This window comes from Piliocolobus tephrosceles, chromosome 5 (assembly GCF_002776525.5).
Source record: "Piliocolobus tephrosceles isolate RC106 chromosome 5, ASM277652v3, whole genome shotgun sequence".
Taxonomy (NCBI): Eukaryota; Metazoa; Chordata; class Mammalia; order Primates; family Cercopithecidae; genus Piliocolobus; species Piliocolobus tephrosceles.
The window spans coordinates 41,877,906-41,901,094 of NC_045438.1; the positions used below are offsets into that span (position 1 = coordinate 41,877,906).

At 37.4% G+C, this 23,189-nt stretch overlaps 1 protein-coding gene across 4 annotated transcripts in view; it reads right to left on the reverse strand.

Moving 5' to 3' along the window:
• HIVEP2 (HIVEP zinc finger 2) overlaps window positions 1–23,189 on the reverse strand; it is a 198,922-nt gene that overhangs the window by 139,235 nt on the left and 36,498 nt on the right. The window contains exon 1 of one of the 4 annotated variants that reach the window (XM_023183791.2): window positions 21,702–21,952. The exons of the other annotated variants lie outside the window; for them this stretch is intronic. The gene's annotated coding sequence lies outside the window, so the exon portion shown is untranslated. Of the gene's footprint in view, window positions 1–21,701; window positions 21,953–23,189 lie in introns of those variants that run through there. 4 annotated transcript variants of the gene reach the window in all.

Sequence of the window (23,189 nt, forward strand, 5' to 3'; positions counted from 1 at the left end):
TTCTCTCCTGTGCATATGTGTCAACAGTATGTGGCCTAGTTTAAAGAACCTAAATGGAAATGTTCACCGGTGCCCTCTAGTTGATCATTGCGAAAGCAATTTTGAAGAAGTACACGTGTACCTCCATCACTCCACTCATAAATATTGCAAAGTTCCCAATCAACATTCAGCCCTTAATTCCTGACGTAAAATGTGAAATAAAAAATGAAATTTAGAAACTGTTTTATTTCATAAGGTTTCATTATGCATTTTTTTGGAAAATGAACAATAAAGAAAAACTTTGAGAAACAGAAAAAAAAAAAAAAACCTAAAAGATAAGAAGAGACATATTCCTATTTGCCAAAGAAGAAAAAAATGTATTAATATTAAGTCGGAAACCAAAAATGTTTCACTAATTTTACAAAAGGATAGTTCAAAATCAGCCAAGGCACCCTGAAATGATCATGTTTCACCCTGCTACATACATTTGACAGCTTTCGGTCATGGTGGTCGATGCTGGTCAAGTTTGAACTGAGGATCCTCAGATAATTTTAAAACAGTACCAATATCCAAAGGAGACAGTATTCCAAATTGCACTGACATATTAACTGTCAAACCAGAGATCACTGATTGAATCCCACAAGAGGTTATTTCCATCAGCACTCCTAGTTTTAGTAATTCCAGGCCTGTTAAATTTACTATCAGCAGAACAATTGTTTTTTGTTAAGAGAAAATGAAACTTCCTTACCCTAGATTGGAAACTATGCTATCACTATAGTTATTTAAATCTGTGAGATCATTTCCTACATTGTCTCCTCCAATGAAGAGGTTAAACAAATCATTGCTTAAAATTTAAAAATGCAAAAATAAATTTCAGAGAGTATGTGCTTTTTGGTTTCTGAAATATCAAACAAGGTAATCACCTGGTCACTAAATTTAGCACCACATTATTTAATTATCTGGAAAGAACTGGGGGAAGGGGAGGATATAGCAAAACAGCAATGCAGCAAAAAAAAAAAAAAAAAAAAAAAAAAAAAATTACTCTTTCAAATTAGTCTCTCTGTCAGTAGTAAAGTACCATGACAATAAATCATTTTACATGTTTTAACTATATTCAAAAAATGGGGAAATACATCCCTAGTTCACTATCCTATGCCCAGTCAAGGACAGATGCCTCACATTTAGACTATAAAGTCAGTTTTCTCCTTTAGTCTCAGTATTATGATGGGATTCTGTTTTATTTTGTTTTATTGTTCTTTTTGAGATACTTACTCCGTTACCCAGGCTGCAGTGCGGTGGTGTGACCACAACTCACTGGGACCACAGGTGCATGCCATGTAAAGATGGGGTCTCGCTACATTGCCAGGGCTGATTTCAAACACCTGGGCTCAAGCAATCCTCCTACCCTGGCCTCTGAAAATGCAGGATTTATCAATATGAGTCGCAGTGCCCAGCCACGGATTCTGTTTTATTTTTAATTTTAAAAAGTTATATCCTTAAATTTTCTCATTGTTTAATAGTGACATTTTTCATTTAGTAAATAAGATTGCTTCCAAAATATTTCATGGGCTCAATGAAGTCATTATCTTCATTTTTTCCCCACCCTGTAATGCACCTACAAGAGTACATGCACACACACATATTCAACCTTTCCCTTATGCCTGATCTCCTTTGATGAAGTCAAACATTTAAAGAACCCAAGGTGTATTCAAGACAGTCATCCGTAACTCCTCCTTAAACCTCAACTCCCATGTCTAATCACCAAGCCATGACAATTTTACCAAGGTACCTCTGTTTCTTGTCTGTCTTCTCTCTAATTCCACTGCCGTGACCTTAGTTTTACCCTTCAACACAGTGCTTCTCTCAGGGAAATAAAATAACTATCCTTAGTTCTCCCTCTTCTCCCAAACTATGCTCTACATGACCAAAAGTGAGTTGTAGAAAATATAACTGACTATACTACTCATTCCATCAAAACCCTTCAATGGCTCCTAGTTGTATCATACAAATTCTTGTATCAGAGATCACTCTACATTATAATTTTTCATTTATGTGTTTGAACTTTCTATTTGATTTTGACCTCCTTAACGTCACAGACTGTGTTATACTTATTACTGCATCTCCATTTCTCAGCAGAGTACCTGGCACTTTTGTTGAACGAAAGTGGACTGAATGACAGGACACTGCATTGACACTTTAAACTCCTGATGTGGCCATGCATGGTGGCTCACATCTGTAATTCCAGCATTTTGAGAGACTGTGGCAGGAGGATCTCTTGAGTCCAGGAGATGGAGACCAGCCTGGGCAACAAAGCAAGACCCTGTATCTACAAAATATTAGCTGGGTGTAGTGGCAAGCGCCTGTAGCCCTTGGGAGGCTGAGGTGGTAGGATCACTTAAGGAATTCAACATTATAGTGAGCTGTGATGATGCCACTGCACTCCAGGCTGAGCAACAGAGCAAAGCCCTATCTCAAAACAAACAAAGAAACAAACAAACAAAACTCCTGATGTGGTCTAACTAGATTGAATAAAAAGAAGGCGTGGCAGGGCAATTCTCTTTGAAAGCAAAGCAAACTGACTTCAACAATAGTCTTCTCATATCTTAGGCAATTATACAACCTCTCTGAACCTTAGTTTCCCAAGCCACAAAATGGTGTTATGGCAAATGGAATAGCACACACTGTGTGCCTGCTACAATAGCTGGCACCTATTGAGAAGGTGCTCAATAAATGGCAGCTATGATTATGTTTTAGTGATTTCTGCTGTGCAATTATACATACATTTATCAGACATCAAAATGACCTATTTTGGTGCTGTCCACTAGACAGGTATCTATATATCTATGCTGTCTAATACTGTAGCCGCTGGCCATAAGTGGCTCCTGACACTTGAAATGTGGCTAGTATAACTGAGAAACTGATTTTTCAATTTTAATTACTTTAAATTTAGATAACCACATGAAACTGGGTGGCACTGGGCAGCACAGACCAAATTAGCTCTGACATCAATGGAGCCCCCTTTAAACGTCTATCATTTCCCCTTCCCTAAAATCAGTCTTGTTTACAAGGATTCAAGTGCCAGTGTTAATTAGGGTCTCTGTCTTCATTTTTGCTAATTCAACACTGCCTGCTCTGTTAAAGAAATCAGACCTAAATGCCTATATTTTTCACTCCCTTTGCAAATTAACTCTAACGCTAGTAGAAGAGGCTCTACATCAGTAAAACAACCCATTCTATTTCAGAAATCTATCCATGGAAGTGTGAGAAGATCCGATAACAGAGTTCCATAGAGAATCTTCCTCTAACAAGCTCCTCCAAAACTTTGTATCTTTACAAAGTTAACACAGTTCAGCTTTCATTGCGTGTTCTTCTTTACATATTCGTGCACTTGCTCTGAACTCCTTATAACACTCTAAATTCATTAAAGGTAGAAACGGTTTTGCTTCATTTCCTTGTACATATGTTGAAAGAATTACTATCAAAGAAACGAATGAAGAATACAGTCCACAGAATAGAACCCCCAGCACAACACAGAGAGATGGATCAGAGTGGCGAGTGCACAGGATCTGGACCAAAAGAGCTTACTCCAAATCTCAGCTCTGCCGTTAACATTCGATGAGGTTTGGAAAAATCACCTGACCTCCTATCTGCCAAATAATCATAATACTAACTGCAACTCCTAAATATTCTATTAATATAATAATCTAATGAGATAAATCAGACATATAAATATTAGCGCAAATAGTGTAACTGAGAAAGTAATAAAAAAAAAACCACTTAAATCTCTACCTAGTATATTACTACAGATATGTCCCATAAATATGAAAAACACCGGGAATATGTCTTGACAATCTGGATAAATGTCTACAGGGAAAGATCAATTTTAAAATAATTATAAGGATGATTACACTTCCATTTGTAAACTGTAATATTAGTCATGACTTGTGGTGTACAGTCTTTATCTGACATCGAGGTCATTGAATGTTGAAATATGCTTTCGTATATATGGTCTGTCTCCTTAATCATACCTGTGCTCTATGGATAGGGTCTGCAGTCTTCAAAATATTTGGTAAAACTAGTTCACTTTTGTTGTTTGCTTTTCAGTTCACAAAGTACTTTCACTTATATGCTTAAAGTTCTCTTCGGGACAACTGCAAGAGATGCTTAGGATTTTATTATTTTCACTTTGCAGAAAAGTAAAGTAATAACAGTATCAGTAGGTAAAACCATCAGGTTAGTAACTGGAAGTCTAGAACTCCTATTCTTGTACTCAAGGAATTTCCTACTGTTTCCCATTTCCAAAGGAGAACCCAGATTGTGTTCTTGTGTTCCCACATTAAGAATTTTAGCAAAATACTAGGTATTACACTGTACATCTATCTCATCATACATATATATGTTTACACATAATTTAATATTGATTAATATTAATATATAATTTAATAATTTTAAAAAGTGCTCTCATCCACACTCACTTAGCAGATCCTTACAGAGTAGGTATGCCAGGTAGTACAATCACCATTTATAGATAAGGAAATTGGGTTTTGGAGAGATCTCAACTCCTGACAGTGTCTTTGCAGGGTTGTGGAGATGAATGATCTGTGCACCCGGGCTATGGATCTAGATCTACTATCACCGAGTTGAGTAACTTCAAATAAGTCACCCAGCCTTCCTGGACCTCGCCCTCCTTCTGTGTAAAATGAGAGACTTTGAGTCACTCACAGATACCACCTAGCTATTAAAACTCTATTATTCTGCAATTCAGCTAATTCGGCAACATCGCTGAGACACAGCCCCCGATGGTCTAAGTCCTTGCTGGTTCTTTGTCCTCTCTCAAACACTGTAATGCCTCTTACGATATCTGTTTCTCCATGATCAAAAAACTGGACTTCATTAAGGAGTTCATTCTGTCTGTTTGTTTATCTTTATAGAGCCTTAGGCCCTGTTTATGTCCCGTTTATTCTTTGATCCTTTAGCTATGTCCAGCCAGTAAAAACATTCCCTAGAAGAAGGGCTAGCCGAGACAGACACATGTAGGCACAGGGGTCCCAGGGAAAAGGGTGTGCCCTCACTTGACCTGGCCTCACTGTGCTGCCTACCACACTTTCACTTTGGGGATAGGACATGCTTGTCTGTGTTGATGGGTTTTGATATCTTTTACATTTTTATTTTTTTAAAGAAATAGTACAAAACCCAAGGGTGATAGGAAAGACAGGTTCTTGCACACAGGTCCAGGAACTGGGTCCCAACAGATTTAAAACAATGTAAGTGGCCAACTAAGAAGATTTCCACCATAAAGAGGGGCAAGTCCAAAAGAAGTCATGTCTAAGGCACCTGGCTAAAAGTAGGGACTCGTGCACAAATCCACACATACCCTCTGCTGGCATGGATAAAGCTCTTCCCACATCCTGGCCGAGGTGCCAGAGAAATAAGCAACCTGACTCCCCAAGAGTCTTTGGAGCCTGGCAGTAACCTGAGCTGCTCTAGGTTATTTTTGCTGATGGCCAGTGGTTCTTAAAGGGACTGTGTTCTAAGTACACACGTCCAGACACGGGATGCAAACTAATGACAAGACAGAAGTGATCGACCTACCTTCATTAAATGAAGTCCATAAACGCATATAATAAATAAACGAGAAGATATGTGAGCAAATATTTTAATGACCTTTCAAAGGGATCAATCATATATCCTGTGATATAACATCAATGGCTTAATACAAGGCAATACTGAACAACACAGAATTCTATTGGTGTAAAATTTAAACAGACAGCAGGCATTTCCCCCAAGGCTCTGTCCTCAGTGCAAAGCTCCTACTTAAGAGAATGGGGAGTTGAGATTACAGATGGAAATGACTTCCAGGACTGAGCTCTACAGTTATCATCCCACTTAAATGCTCGCTACAACTCTTAAAAGTATAATCTTTTCAAAAAACCAACTCCTGGATTCATTGATTTTTTGGAGGGTTTTTTGTATCTCTATCTCCTTCAGTTCTGCTCTGATCTTAGTTATTTCTTGCCTTCTGCTAGCTTTTGAATGTGTTTGCTCTTGCTTCTCTAGTTCTTTTAATTGTGATGTTAGAGTGTCCATTTTAGATCTTTCCAGCTTTCTCTTGTGGGCATTTAGTGCTATAAGTTTCCCTCTACACACTGCTTTAAATGTGTCCCAGAGATTCTGGTATGTTGTATCTTTGTTCTCATTGGTTTCAAAGAACATCTTTATTTCTGCCTTCATTTCATTATGTACCCAGTAGTCATTCAGGAGCAGGTTATTGGTTTTGATTGAGTTTCTTAATCCTGAGTTCTAGTTTGATTGCACTGTGGTCTGATAGACAGTTCATTATAATTTCTGTTCTTGTACATTTGCTGAGGAGTGCTTTACTTCCAATTATGTGGTCAATTTTGGAATATTCATACAGCCAACAGACACATGAAAACATGCTCATCATCACTGGCCATCAGAGAAATGCAAATCAAATCCACGATGAGATACCGTCTCACACCAGTTAGAATGGCAATCATTAAAAAGTCAGGAAACAACAGGTGCTGGAGAGGATGTAGAGAAATAGGAACACTTTTACACTGCTGGTGGGATTGTAAACTAGTTCAACCATTATGGAAAACAGTATGGCGATTCCTCAAGGATCTAGAACTAGAAGTACCATATGACCCAGCCATCCCATTACTGGGTACATACCCAAAGGATTATAAATCATGCTGCTATAAAGACACATGCACACATATGTTTATTGCGGCACTATTCACAATAGCAAAGACTTGGAATCAACCACTGTCCATCAGTGACAGACTGGATTAAGAAAATGTGGCACATATACACCATGGAATACTATGCAGCCATAAAAAAGGATGAGTTTGTGTCCTTTGTAGGGACATGGATGCAGCTAGAAACCATCTTTCTCAGCAAACTATCACAAGAACAGAAAACCAAACACCGCATGTTCTCACTCATGGGGGGAACTGAACAATGAGATCACCTGGACTCGGGAAGGGGAACATCACACACCGGGGCCTATCATGGGGAGGGGGGAGGGGGGAGGGGGGAGGGATTGCATTGGGAGTTATACCTGATGTAAATGACGAGTTGATGGGTGCTGACGAGTTGATGGGTGCTGACGAGTTGATGGGTGCAGCACACCAACATGGCACAAGTATACATATGTAACAAATCTGCACGTTATGCACATGTACCCTAGAACTTAAAGTATAATAATAATAATAATAAAGTATAATCATTCCATCGTACCAAAAAGGAAAGTGGAGTTCAGTGAGGCTTCGTAACATCTGCAAAAGTTACATGAAAGGCGAGTGTAAGCCCCTTCCAATAATGTCTATGGGAAAGGTGAAGATTCCGAAAGCAAACATCCCATTCAAGAAATCATTAGTCCTTTCATTCTCTATCCCATATCCCTATATTAGCCAGGCAGGAACTGGAAAGTGGGACCTGGAGTCACAAACACCCAGGTTTGTAAACCTTTTCCACCACAAACTTGCTGGGTGACATTGGGCAAGGTGGATACAATCCTTGAGCCTCAGTGGGAATAACAGTAGTACCTACATGGTCAGGTTGTTTAGAGAGTAAATGAGGTCATGTGTGTAATATATTTGGAATGGTGCCTAGCACAAAGACACCCCACAGTAAAACAATTGCTCTTATCAGTTGTATTAGTATTCCTAATTCGGTAAGTGTGCAATTCAATTTGCCTTGAAAAATTTGATAATCTATAATCATAAGAAAAATAATGTAACAGCTAATTATCAAGCAGGTACTGTACAGATACCATCTCTGGTGATCACAATTTTGTCAGGCAAGTGATGTGACTCCCCTTTGCAGATGAGGGAACTGAAATTTACAAAGGTTTAGTATCTTGCCCAAATTACAATTAGCAAGTGACAGGAGAGGGACTTTAATTTAGGTCTGACTTCAAAGCCTATACTCCTTTCTCTCAATCGAGAAATAGCCGGAGAAATGGCATGAATGTTCTATCCAGTTCTATTCTACAACTTGTTAACTCTGCCCTAAGGTCAGTGTGCAACCTTTCTAACCTGTTTCACCTGCATTTTTCGGGGGGAGGGAAGCCTAATCTCTGCAGCATGTTATCCATCCATTATTGGTTTACAGGTAATTCTACAGAGAATGATAAAGTTCTCTGTATCCCTATTTAAAATATATTATTGTAAGGGTTCATTTCTGAGCCATGGCTCTTCAGAAATCCACAAGTCCTGTATTACATAATCATGACAAAGACACACAAATGCGTAAAATCTTATAGTTCATAAAGCATCTTCACAAACATCCACTCACTCAATCATCTTAACAACTCAGCAAGGTAGCTATGTGCCTGTTTCTCAGATGATGAAACTGAAGCACAAGTTAAGTCTATTGCTTATAGTCATATAATCAATAAATAGTACAGTTGCCATTTTAATAGCTGGGTTTTGTGATATCACATCTGTGTTCCATCCATTGCGTTATGTTCAGCTCAGTAAAAATATCAGCATCTTTCTAGTGTGATCTGCTATACTCTATAATATATCAAGGGATGACATATTACTAGCCTCCCTTTCTGTCTTTCAGGTACTATCCTTTACTTGTGGTGTATAATATAGTTTTAATTAATTTCAACATTTTTTCCTAACATAGCATAATACCTACTGAAGAAAACCAAGTCAACAGATTAACTTCCCAAAGCTTGACTGCTCAAGAGCACAGGGGCCATATCTTACTCATCAAATTATATTTGATACACAGTTTCTACCCATAAACTTAGTAGCACTTAAAAGTAGATGATCCATAAATTAAATTGAATAAAGCTCAAGACAACTGTAACTTTATAAAACCATATGTCTCTATTTTACATAACAATTTTTAAGAACTTTAAGATACTTTTAACAGTGAATTTGACAACAGAAGCTATGTTTCAGGATCACATTTATTGAGTCTCCAGCATGTCTTGCCGTGCTCGAAGTGCTTTACATTTACTACTTTATTTCTGGAAAACAATTCTATGGGAAGGCACTAATTTTTTTTATTTTACAGATGAGGAAACTAAATCAAGTTAACTTAGGGTATAGAGCTAGTTAGTGGTAGAGCAGTCATTTGAACGCAGGGTCTACGGCATCCACAGCATGTGTTCAGAACTACTCTACTACACTGTCCCCACTGACAATATGCCGACACTGTCCTCAGACCTTAATTCATCTTCACAACAACCCTGGGAGCAGTAGAAAATCATCTTGGAGATTGAAAGTCGCCTTGATAATTCACTGGCACGAATTGGTATTCAGGAGAAAAACTAAGTAATCCAATTTGATTGTTTATAACAGTCCTGCTCCATGACCAAAATTATCACAAGTAGCACATCCATCACATTACAATTTTAGAAGTTGTTGGGAAAATAAAACTTAGAGCTACATTTTAATGTTAACACTTGAAGTTTAAATGTATAGACCATTTACCTCTTCTTGAACAGTATCTTGGTATGTTTTCTGTGCCGTCTTGTACACTTTACATTGTTTTTTGTTTGTAATCTTACAGTTGTGACTCTATCTAGCATTCACTGAAATTTTGTTTTTTTAAAACAATAAAAATCTGGTAGAAATGTTTTTTTCAGGACTTAAATTCTTGTTTCTTTTCTTGCTTTCATCTTATTTTATCATTTTTTTTTCTTTTGTAGTTTCCCTTTCTTGTTATTTGCTTTGTTTCCTGGTCAAATGATGTAGGACGGTATACATAGCAATCTTCCAAAACTAGATGCTTAACGGCAGTTTCCTCAAAATTGAGTCTGTGGACCATCCACATCATTATCTCCAGGGCTGGGGCTCCAAATCTACATTTTTCAGCAAGTTGCCAAGGTGAATTCTCTACATATTGGTATAAATCATAAGATTTTCAGTCTGCTGATTCCTGTAAGTCGTTCTTCCATTGAAGCCTTTTTCATCTAGCAGTGTGTATGTGCTAATTTTATAAAAACATAAACTTCACTCTCTAGACTTCAGCTGAGAGTGTCACACAATATGGGGCATTTTATGTACTAAATTTAAACCAAAGACTTTAACATACTTTATTATTTATTTCAATATGTAGCAGCCAGGAAACACAACTAGAGAATAAAGAGTGGATCAAACCAGGCCTCCAAAGATAATGAATGGCTTAAGAAATGCACCCAACCTGTTTCATTTGAGTTGACCAAAGCAATAGATTTTTATTTTTGGTGTTTCATTTTCAAATAAAACCTGACTATTTGGATCCCTCAATTAACCTTCATTATTAAAAACTACCTTATTGAGCCAACTAATGGCCAACGTTAGAGAAAAATGTTCAAATAAAACTTCATCGGAAGTTTTCATTTAACAGAAAGTATTTAGTTACTAACAATGCAAAAGATAAGCTAAAACTTAGAGTGTGACCTTTTTTGAGATGTCACTTGCTGAAATGTTTCATTATTACCCATAAAACCTGACAGGAAATTCAGATTACTATATGTGGGTCTCTAAGACAGGCTAATATATTCAATTGTGTCTCATCACCTACCTTCCTAACCTTCACACTTAGTGTTTGTTCTTCAACCTTATGGAGACACCCAATTCCTCAATTCCAGCAGTTCACCATCTTCCTCTTCCTCCTGCTCTGGTTTTCTTTCACTATTGTCTCTGAATCCCACTGTGAACCACTTCACCCTTTGTCTTGCCAGCATCCCAACTCATCTGACACTCTTGCCCTTCATACCCATCCTAAAAACCACTCAATTTGGTTCACTGGTTTTTCTGTTCCTGTGTAATCCAGAGGTGCTGAGAAAAGGTACCAATTTCACAGGCTGAGCTACTTCTGCAGAGCCCTCTGAATGTCGGCCTTCTTATTCCAGGATGCTCTGCTCAGCACTCTCTGCCATTTCCTCCAGAGACAATTCCAAGTGTTCCCCATTTTTGTCAATATTATCCAGTTTTTCCAGATAAACAAATTAGCCTTTCACTTCAAAAAAGAAAAAAAAAAATGAAATAATGAATCTTTTTTCAAAGAAAATTATATTTGATGCACAGTTCCCACCCATAAACTTAGTAGCATACCTCCTCCTGCCCCAATCAGTCCTTTCTAGAGCTCAAAGCACTCTAGCTGCTCCAGGATTCTGCTCGATTATCATCTTTCTTTTATGTCATCTACATTTCCCTTTCCAATGGCTCTACTTGGTCAGCACATATAAACAGGTTCACACTGATGCAGAAATGCTTTCTGGGTCCTATGTCTTATCCTATCATCTCACTCCTCCTACACACAGCCACGCTTTCTTGAAGTACAGAGTATGACTATATTGTTCTCTTCTCTACCTCCACAAACATAGTTTCAGATAGGCCCTTAATAGTTATTCTCATTGTTTCAATATTGATGCTGAAAATAGAGAAAGCCCAATAGAAAGGTGGAAAACATAGTTCAGCAGCCACTTTATAAAAAGAGAATATCCAAAAAAAAAAAAAAAATAGGAAAAGGGGCTCAATTTTGTTAACCACCGAAGAAATAAAAATTAAAACTACAAGGGTACACCACTACATAGCCATCAGATGGCCAAAATGCAAAAGATGAAACTACCACAGCAGGTTGAGGACAGTTAGGACCCTCACGCATAAAAACGCACGTGGTAATAACTACTAAAGCGGAATTCATGCAAGCCCCATGATCCAGAGACTCCACCCCTAGGGCTGCACCTGCAGAGATGTACCATATTATTCATAGAAGCACTATTTGTAAGCGCCAAAACCAAAAGTAATCCAAGTTTACCAATGGTAGAATGAACAGATTATAGCACATTCATATGATGGAATTCAACACAGTAATGAGAATGGATGATTGTTACATGCGACAATTAACATTAACAAATCTCACTGACATACCATGGAGTGAAATAAGTCAGACACACACACACAAAGCAGAGCACATGATTCCATATATAAAGGACAAAAGCAGGCAAAAGTAATAGATATGGTGTTAAAAGTTAGGACAGCAGTTACCCTTGGGTTCTAACATAACTGGAAACGGGCAAGAGATGTGCTCTTAGAATGCTGATAATGTTCAAATGGTGAAAATCCATCAAACTGTCTACATCCTTTTCTGTATATACATTATATTACGCAATTTTAAAATCTGGATATATTGATTCATCATTGAGCCACTTCTTATTCAAAACACTCTTGACTTCCTTTTCTGTCTCACTCTATAGATGCTAAGATCCTGAGGCCAGGGACTAATCCTTGTCTATCTCAGCTTCCCTACTTCCTACACAGAGCTTAGTACACACCTGCTCTCAACAAATGATTCTGGATGAGTGAACAAGCATGGCACCTCAGCCCCACTGATTTTGTTCTCTTTTATGCTCTTGACGCTGAAGTCTGCATTTTCAGCCTCTTCCCTGGGCTCTAGGTCTTGATATCTGCCTATAGACACTGCAGTGATAACAATCTGCCCTTTATTTGGAACTGGCTTTGAGTCAGGAGCTTTACCTATCACAAACAACCTGCACGTTAGTAATTATTCTCCCCACTTTACAGACCAGGAAATCAAGGATCCCCAGAGGTTTACCTAAGAATGCACGGGCGAATTACTTTGGAGAAGTAAAATTGAAACCCAAGTCTTTCGTATCCCAAAGCCAAGGATCTTTCCACAGACCACACATGACCACAGATACAACATATCTAAAATGTAGGTCACACAGGCCACGCGCAGTGGCTCACGCCTGTAATCCCAGTATTTTGGGAGGCCAAGGCGAGTGAATCACCTGAAGTCAGGAGTTCAAGACCAGCCTGGCCAACATGGCAAAACTCTGTCTCTACTAAAATTACAAAAGTTAGCCAGGTGTAGTGGTGTGCACCTGTCTTCCCAGCTTACTCAGGAGGCTGAGGCAGGAGAATCACTTGAACTCAGGAGGTGGAGGTTGCAGTGAGGTCGCACTACTGCACTCCAGCCTGGGCAACAGAGCAAAACTTCATCTGAATAAATAAATTAAAATTAAAAATGAAATGTAGGTCACTACTTTTCTCAAAGGCCTGCTCATCTTCCTTATCCTGAGCAATATCGTCACTACCCAACTTGTCACCCAAGCTGCAAGTCCTGGGAATTGCCTTCAATTTCCCTCACCCTTCACACTGACTCAGCCACTAAGTACTGTGTGCTAAGCTTGACAGTCCATCCTGTGCTTACTATTCTAAATATCGCAGCATTAATTCAGGCTTTCATTTTTTTTTCTCTTGAATATTACTATAATTGTCTGCACACTATGTCTCCCAAGTCCAGGCTTGATTTCCTCCCAAATCCATTCTTGTGATGCTGCTTGAGAGATCTTTGTAAAATGCTAATCAGAGTATGTCCCCCGCTCTTGCCTACAGGACAAAGTTCAAAGGTAGCAGCATGGCATACTCTCCTTGACCTGGTCATGGCCAAGCTCTCCATATCCTTCCCTTGTGACTCTACTCCTCCTCCTCCCACCTTGTAATCCTGCCATGTGAAATGCACCTCTTTGTTTCCATGTCTCCGGATCCTCTTTTGCTAAGGCTTTATCTTCCTGGAATGCCCTTTCCCATGATGTCTACCAGGCAAATTCCCACCCATCCTGCAAGAGGCAGCTCAAGCACTTAGTCCTCTGTCAAGCCTCTCAAGTAAAGCTGCTGCATTACTTTCATGTCACAGCTAAGCTTTGTGCATCCTTCTCTTACAGCCCTTTCATAATGTATTGCAGTTTTTACAGACTGCAGCCTTCAGTTCTAGACCATTAGCTCCTCAGGGACACATGCTCAGGCCCACACGCAATAGTCAACAATACTTGAACAAGTGAATTAGTAAATGAAACCAATTGTATGTGTACATATAATCTTAGTTGCAAATAATTTATTTTTAAAAGCAAATCCCAAGAGAATGATCCAGGCAGAAACAATGAGGCAAGAATAGGTCATTTATCTTTGTAAACTCTAGGAGAGTGCAGCTCAAAGTGTAAGGCTGAAAATAACATTTAGCTGTTGTGTGTCTGCAGGAACATAGCATCCTCCTCTCCCAGGCCACTCGTCAATAATCTCCTCCTGCCACCACCGCAGCCATCTCTGATCCTCGGCAGGGGTTAAGTTCAGGAGTGAAAGGAAAAGGGTGAAGATCTGTATTGAATAGACTATTTCCTGGATCCCTAGTCTCTGAATCGAGTGGAGAGAATCACTGATACTCAACCTCAAGTTTTTGGTGAAATAAAAATGGTCTAAACCTTAATAGAGATGATTCTCAGTGCTAACCAGGATAGAGCAGAATACTCCATTTATCTCCTGGATTGGCTAAAGTGGAACAGAGCAAAAATAAACATTTTTCAGATTGTGCTTTCACTTCTACGATGCAGGACAGGAACGTGGGAATATCATTAGTCAAGTGGTGATACTGTTAGTTCTGAATGAAGAAACTAAGCAAAGGACTGGTGGAATTGACGACGATGAGTATGGCTGCAAAGCACAGTGAGAAAAGAAACTTGACATCTGAGAGTTGAGTGAGGCGCTGAGAAACTGTAGGCAGGAATACCCACTTCACCAATCACTCCACGCCACCTCGCCATCCCGGGCCACACGGTACTTAAGTACAAGGCGGAACATCAGATGACCTACCAAAAGCACTCCTTGCACAGAGGAGAAAGCTGACTACGGCTCTCGCCAGCCCCTACCCTACATGAAGGCTACAATTAAACAGCTCTCTCTGGAATAAGGCTGTGGAAAGAAGCAGCCAAGTGCCCCTCTGAGACACACAGAAAAGCAGTAACTATGTTGACATTCCAAGAAGAGAGAGGGAGAAGAGAATTCTTCTTGCAGTCACATCCTTTAATTGCCTCTTCTGGCTTCCTTTCTGGAGAGAGAAGGGAGGTGGATGGCGGCTGGATCATGTAAAAGACCAGAGTGCAGCTGATGTGAACTTCTATCAGGCCTCCTTGCACAAAGACCTTATTATAATACACACATAAAAATGCATGGGCAAGTCTTGGAGGGTTGGGGTTTTTCCCCTCAAACTCACTCCCAGCCCCGTGCTTTGAATGCAGTTGTGTACACACACCCTCTGACAGAATAGGTTCTTCGTGTTGCCATGGAGCTGAAACCTCTGTAGTTTAGATGGAAGGATCACAGTGCTTTTATGCTTCGAACAGCAGAGGTAAGAATCACTGCATAATATTAACTCCACTTTCATTTCAGATTTTCAGTTGCTCATCTTCATATTCTGCGTGAACTCTATTTAATTTTTTTACTTACTCCATGTAAAATTACCTCATAGAAGCTGCTAGCAAGCTGATTCTTGTCTTTGTAAATCAATATGTCAAAACTTGAGTGCATACATGATGTGTGAGTTTTCCCCACCCCTGCCCTTTCTAACAGAGAGAGTTTGTGACCTTATCACATCTAGGGAAGTTTATGAGAAATGCAAAGTACAAATCAATCCATAGCTAACAAATATGCTATGAAACACATAAAACGTCACATAACCAGTACCTATTTTCTCTGATATGATAAACCTAAAGATTATTTGTATTCTGATTATATTTTTCAAATAGGTTTCAAGAATCAAAATCATATCTAGAACACTTTTGCAAACATAGATATGCTTCTACAAGTTCCTCTCAGATCTTGTTTCAAAACTTAGCTATTACCCTATTGTTTGGAAATCAAATAAAAGAATCTAAGAAAGAAAAACAAAGTAATTCCTATCACAATCTCAATGTCTATGCTGCCCCTCCTTTTCAGATTTTGTATCTCCTAAGAAATCAGTGATTTGACTTCTGCAAAATCAAATGCAAAGGAGTTAAATAGAACAATTTTGATTTCCTACCTGGAAATATAATTTTGGTCCTAGTCACACATTCTCATAATCTTGAGCCTCAATGTCTCAGGTAAATTTGCCAATCTGCCGACAAGAAGTTTTGTATTATGACTTCTCCTACAGGACATGCATTACAACTTAACTACGAAAATGACCTTCATCTTAACCAGAGCAGCAAAACTGAATCTATTGGTTTGAAAACTGAGAGTGCAAAACATGTGGATGAGGAAGAGGCAAAAAAAGGTGGATAAGATGTTGCACTAAGCTACACACAATATTAGTGCTAGAGTGCTCTGCAAAATGAAATCTTAAGAATTAGAAAATAGTTTATGAGGAATAAAATAGTGATGGCACTAGATGATAACCCAAATAATAAAATAAATATCCATGAATCCATACCAAAGTCAATCAATCAATCAATAAAATATGTAGCTATTTCCCCCCTTCAAAGATAAAGCTTAATTCTTCTCCAGTTAGGTGTGGGGTGACTTCCAAAGAATAGAATATAGAAAGAGAAAAGCAGTAACTTTACAGTGGAAAAACCTGGCAGAGTCTACCGTAACCAAGTGATCAAGGTTAACATCACCAGTGATAAGGCATGTTGATGTGACACAATTCCTAACAAAATGTGATGAGATGGGAACCTTGCCTCGTGGCATTTTGCCCCCAAATCCATAACTCCAGATCACAAAATTCCTGGTCCATACTCTTCCAAAATGTCAGTTCCATCTGAAACAAGTAGACCGTGCCATGGTACTATCATATTGTATCTTGTGTCATATTAAATATTTTTAAGTGAGTAGCTAATTAATACCAAATAAACTTCTCAGGCAAACCAAACCATTTTTTAAAACATTTAATCAACCAATCAGATAGAACAGCCTTTTTAAGATAGTAATATTATTTATATAAGAATTTTTCTTCTTCTGTTTTGAAGCTTTCAGAACACCTCAATATGACATCTTCAAATGTTGTACACGTCAGCTTTTTCTTTGCTAAAGACAGTGCGTATATTTCCACTATGACTAGCAACAATGGTGCTTGTATTGATCATTCTGGCAGCTATTTAAATAGGCTTGTTCTTTCCCTATCTCAATGGCCTCACAATGCTAATACTACAATGCTCAGGACCTTCTGAGCACCCTAGCCACATGCCCCTTACTGCTTGTGGACAGGCATTCCCCAGCCTCTTGGCTGGGTGACAGCAACCACAGCAGCCCACAAGACGGGTGGAGAACCAATGAGTAAAATGATAAACATTTGTGATGAAACAGGATGTTAGAGACAGGGCGTGAGGAGACAAAATATCTCAACATTGAACTACTAATGCTACTTTGGAACTCCTAACAGTGTTCCCTTGTTGTAAAACTAGAAGCAGTAAACAGATATTTTCTCTGGTGTTATCTCCTTTATTATAAATAATTTCAGAATTACTGCTATACAACACACCATTACCCAGGCACAGAAGTTAAGACTTTGAGCTAACTGAACCACAAGCACTATACTCCCATAAATATTGTAAATGTTCATTGCAGACACTTAAACAATTATGTGAAAATAAAATGTTTTCTGGACAGAGAACACATTTTCAATAGTTCAGCCCTTGCTGTTGATTGAATGTATACTTTAAACCACCATTTCCCCTCTTATCTATGCCAGTTAGTAACAACAACAATAATTACTTGCAAGCCCAGGAACTTTTCTGTCAAGTATAAATTTAAGAAATTCTGAAATAAACATAGTACTTCACTTACACAGTGTCCTAGACTCACACTTCACTTTGATTGACTCTCAATATGTAAGTAAATATCTCTTAAGCTGAAATGGTGCTGAAACTATTTCCTGATTTCTGTACTTGGGGTACAATCATTTTGTTTTAATTGCTATGTATTGAAGAATCCACAAAATATTAATGTTATAACTATGTTATAACATTAATGCATCATGAACTCCTGCTCAACCCCATAAATTAATGCACCAGTACGTATATGCATATATACCAGTACCATATTGCAGAAAAAAATGGTTCAGGTGGTTCCCATTACTTCACACACTGATTCTGATATCAAGGTTAAAAAAAAAAAACAAAACAAAAATGTGAAATCGCCACTATGGTGGTGCTCTCTTGGACTCCTTTTTAAAGAGAGTTATCAATAAGGATGTCTTCTTAGAGTCTATGATACTCATCTCTCATCCATTTCACTCTTGATTTATTGCTAATGATTGCACTAAAACAAAGTAAATGATTGCACCAAAACAAAGTTAAAAAAAACCCATCTTAGTAGCAATTTGATATTTTAAATAAATCTCTGAAAACCTTTTCCACCTGAAGTGTCCTAACAGTGACAGATCATTCTGCAATATATACAAGGAGATGGAACACAACTATGCACTAAGGAATATGGACAAGGCAGGAAGTGACTGAGATGTAGCAAGCTCACTTACTTCAGACTAAACACAAAACTTCATAGCAATATTAAACCCAAACTTCTAGTCATTTTTAGACTTAAAAACCCCATTCAGTCCGTCTGAATTTCAACTTGTATTTGACAAGTACCTTCAAATGAAAAAGTGGGAAATTACAAAGATGAATTTGAGGACACACATTCTACTTTTGTTCTCCACTTGCTACACTTATCATCCCCAAATATTATTTACCCATCTCTTTTACGCATTTATCTTTAAAAATTATTTCTGGAAAACTTAGTAATTAACATTTTGAAAACAATGCTAGAGTAAAAAGGTTACAGCGTCATATATATTTCCTTTAAGAATGTGTTAGATATCGCCCTTTAAAGCTGTTGTTTGTGTTGAACAACAGGACATCAAACTTGAAAAGGCAAAATTAAGCCTATAAGAAAATGCACTAGGTGCAGTACGAGAGATGAAAGTGACATTTCATTCCAAGCACTACTGCACACACACAACTGATAAATTTCTTACTAGTACACTCAAGTCTAAATAATAACTCAATATGGATAATAGTCTATACTCTTTCTGAATGAAAATAAGGCAACCCAATGAAACTGATGACATGCAAAAAAAGATAAACAGCCCTTTTTACCCTTCAAAAGAACAAAAGAACACGAGAATATTTCTATCAATACTGATATTTTAAAGCATAACACCATAACCTATATTACTCTGCAAGATCAGTTTATTATCCATTTGTTTTCATTTATCCTGAAGATCATTCTTAGTCTTTCCACTTGTATTAGTTCAATTTGTTATCCTCACACTATTATTATCAGTTAAGTAACCCTGGGTAAACTGTGGTTTTCATATCTATTGACCTGGGATAACACATGCTGAATGTCATTAGCATAAGTTTGTCCTAACAAGTATGACTCCTCTCATGATTTGTTATAACCAACTTACTTCCATTTTCTTAACTATCTTGATGATTTTGGTTGCCCATTTACTTTATAATATTTTTGATATTATAATTTATCTTTTAAAACTAAGCGAAAAAAACCTTTCATTCACTTTTTAAATTCTTCCTCTACTGTATGAAATATTGGAAGATATATTGTATTCCCATCTCTAAATTAAAGTTAAGAAAGATACTGCTCAACCATCTACCAATAAATTATTTACCAGATAACTTAGGTTATTTAAAAATAATTATAACACCAATTAAACCAATATAAAGAAAATCTTGAAATGCACTATAAATTCCAAAAGTGCATCCTGTTTACACCATAAAATCTAAGCCTCAGAAGAAGAAAACCAACAAGGCATGATTTAGGTAATCAATACAAGGGCCTGATAAAATGATTTCTGCAAACGACCAATGAGTTGAGATCACATTTAAAAATGTACTATTACTTACAGTTTAAAAACAAGACACAGGAAAGTAGTGTTACAAATGCTCAAAAGCTCATGGAAAAAAACATAATTTCCAAACATGGAGGGTTTTTCAAGTGTTTAATAAATATAAGTGTTTTTGTTTTTAAAACTGAGGTTAAATACAATTATTAATTTACTAGCCAGATTCACTGTACTCAGAAATGTCTGAATGTAGTTTTCATTTGCTGTCTAAACAATCAATCTATAAGTCTACATTTAATCTGAAAAAATTATATGACATATTAGATCCTTTAACTACTAATGGTTCAAACTGTTAATTCCCCCCACCTTGGTCATGGTTTTAGAATATACAAGTTCATAAGAATCCAAGCCACTTGACCAAGCCACTTGACCAAGAAGCAACATAAAAAATGATAATCAGTCCAGGCGCGTTGGCTCACGCTTATAATCCTAGCACTTTGGGAGGCCGAAGGGGGTGGATCACTGGAAGTCAGGAGTTCGAGATCAGCCTGGTCAAAATGGCAAAACCCCATCTCTGCTAAAAATGCAAAAATTAGCTGGGCGTGGTGGCATATGCCTGTAATCTCAGCTACTTGGGAGGCTGAGGCAGGAGAATTGTTTCAACCTGGGAAGCAGAGATTGCAGTAAGCTGAGACAGCACCACTGCACTCTAGCCTGAGTGACAGAGTGAGACTCTGTCCCCCCCAAAATTAATAATGATAATAATAATCAGATTACTACACTATTTTTATCACTGTAATTTTTAAATAATTTTGAAGGCATTCATGAAAAACTAATCAGAAACAGACAATCTAGATTAGATAAAGCTAAAATCATTAATTGCATAAAATAACAAAATAATAATTAAATCACATTGAGAAACAGTAGAACCAAGTAGATATAAGGTAACAAGAATTAATATTTAAAATATATAAAAGCTCATAGAAACTTTTCAAAAAATAACCAAGAAATGAATTAGAAAAGATATGCCAAGTCAATCCAGACAAAGAAATGTAATTAATAAAGATATCTCATTAATTATTATTAAAATGCAAACCAAAACAACAATGCAGTCAGAATTTTTACTTTGGCACAATCATGATAAAAATGGAAAGCAATTTGAAAATGGGGACCATGTATGATAAAAAATATTTATACCCTTTGAAAAACAACCCCAAAAGAAAAAAATAATGACCATTCAGGAATAAGGGGATTTTTAGAAAATTGTGATCATTAAATTAGATCAAAAATATGTAGCCATTAAAATTAGAATATGGTAATTTGCAAAATGAAAGTGTTTATAAAAATGATTTTGAAAGTAAGGATTGTATCAACATCATGATTATAACTATTTCAAGTGTATGAATGTGGGCAAAGATCAAAGACTATTCAAAGAAAAATTTTAAAAATCAAGTTGATACATTGTAAAAGCCTATGAGATAGTTATGCATCTTTTCTTTATTGGTAATATAATATTGCTTGTGTGATAAATTAAAAACTTAACAAGAACAAATAAATTACAGAATCCAGTCAGCTCCAAAATTAAATCTCCCAAATGCATCAACCAGCACCTATCAAAAAACAATGACTATTCCACAGGAGAGTTCACCAATGGCCAGATCTCTGTAACCAAAGCAAGACCTATATCCTACATGAAATGAAACTGTGAATGGTCCGTAGCATATCCATACTCTTTAAGCTATTAATCCATGCCCAAGTGCTTCCAAAGTTTACTACCTAGCATGTGATGCTAGATTGTTCATTTTTATCCTTGTGATTGTACTACATCCATTATTTCTATGGGAGTTCAGTATACACTACCAAATCACGTTGTTTGAATACAGGCAGTTCTCAACTTACAAACACCTGACGAAAACCAAAAATAAAACCAGCTGCTGCTGTCCCCGGGTTGTCGCCTTCTAGCACTACCAGTAGTCTTACTGTTACCCCTAGAGAGTCTCAGCTGTTGTGAAGAAATCTAAAACTTTTTAGAGAATTTGGGGAGAGAAAGGGTCAAAGCAATAAAATAGTACCAGATACTGAATATACACAAAGCACACAAAGTCATTGCTTACCCTCAGTCGTACTCGATAAAGGTTTGATGAATGAATGAATAAATTTCCTTTTCACCTCTGTAATCTGAGCCCCATTACTTTGCCTCTACCTTACCCCAGCAGCCTGTTAACAAGCCTCCTTTTGGGGCTCTTGATTCATGGAGCTAGAGCTCAAGAAGGGAGTGAAACCTCATAAACAAACAGCTGCGATCAACAGGCTGTCCACTGGGCAATTCAACAGAGAGAACCTGCACACAGGACCAATCCAAAAAGGTCTGTTCTTGTGACCTCCCCTAGAGCACCGGTTTGATGTATTACTCCAACTGTACTTTGATGGCCTTAAAGAAGCAGAACCACTTTAAACACATCTGAAGTCTAATAACTTTTCAATTCATTTCATCCCATGTATTTCTAACTAATCATTCGTCTTCTGAAATTTCAAGCCACTCCATTACTTAAAAATCTTCCTCAGCTCTCTCTTACCAACTGAATTACAGAAAATCAAAGAAACTCAAAGTCTGAGAGGTGTGAAAGGACTTTTAGCACAACAACCTAAAGAAGAGGGCAAAACAACTTCACTCTTCATTCAAGTTCCATCACAACATGGTCCAGGCTATCCTACTTATGATTCGCAGATCTTAACCCTGTACATTTCCTGTCTCCTGACTTTCACTCGTGCCACCATTTATATCATACTTTATTTGAATGGTGCCCTCATGATTTTGCAAAATTCAACTCTTGGGCAGCCATATGTGGTGTTCCTACTTTCACTTGTAACATTGTGTCCATTTTCCAAACCATCTCTGCTTCTAAAGATGCTAACCAATCCTCAAGGTCCACATCTTCCAGAAAAACCTTTCCTGGTTCCTGCAATTGGTCTTTTTCTCTGAACTTTCATTTCATCTGGTTTATGCCTCTTTTTTGCATATTCTGTCTTTTCTAGTAAAATGAGTTAGTCATGCATGCTATTAACAATATTAGATTGCATTCTCTCTGAGAACATGATCTAGGGTTCACATTTATTTCTATACAGTTTCTAGCCCATTGCCAAAATCAGAACAAGTACTCAAATAATTATTGGCTGGGACTTTTGATTGGTAAGAAAATACAGATGACTTAGGAACTAGAAAAGTTTAAAGGAGTTGTTTAGACTGGAATGGACTATAGCAATCAAAGACCAAGGACTAAATTTTGATAACTTGGTGCCTTCAGGTTGACTGGGTTGAGAAGAGTGCTAAGTGGTAGGATATCACTGTCAAAAATACACTTTTCCCTATTTCAAAATTTTGCCTAAGATCAAATAGGTACCTATGGAAAAAGACTTCCTCTCATCTTTTCCTCCACTCTGTAAGATACCATCTCACAAAAAAAAAAAAAAATCCGAATTCTACACAACAAATTAAAAACACAGTTTTGAAACAAAGTGCAAAGGAACCAAGCATAATTTAACCTGTTTTATAGAATATCAAAAATAACTTTCCTTTTTTAGTTAAGAATAGTCTACTAAAG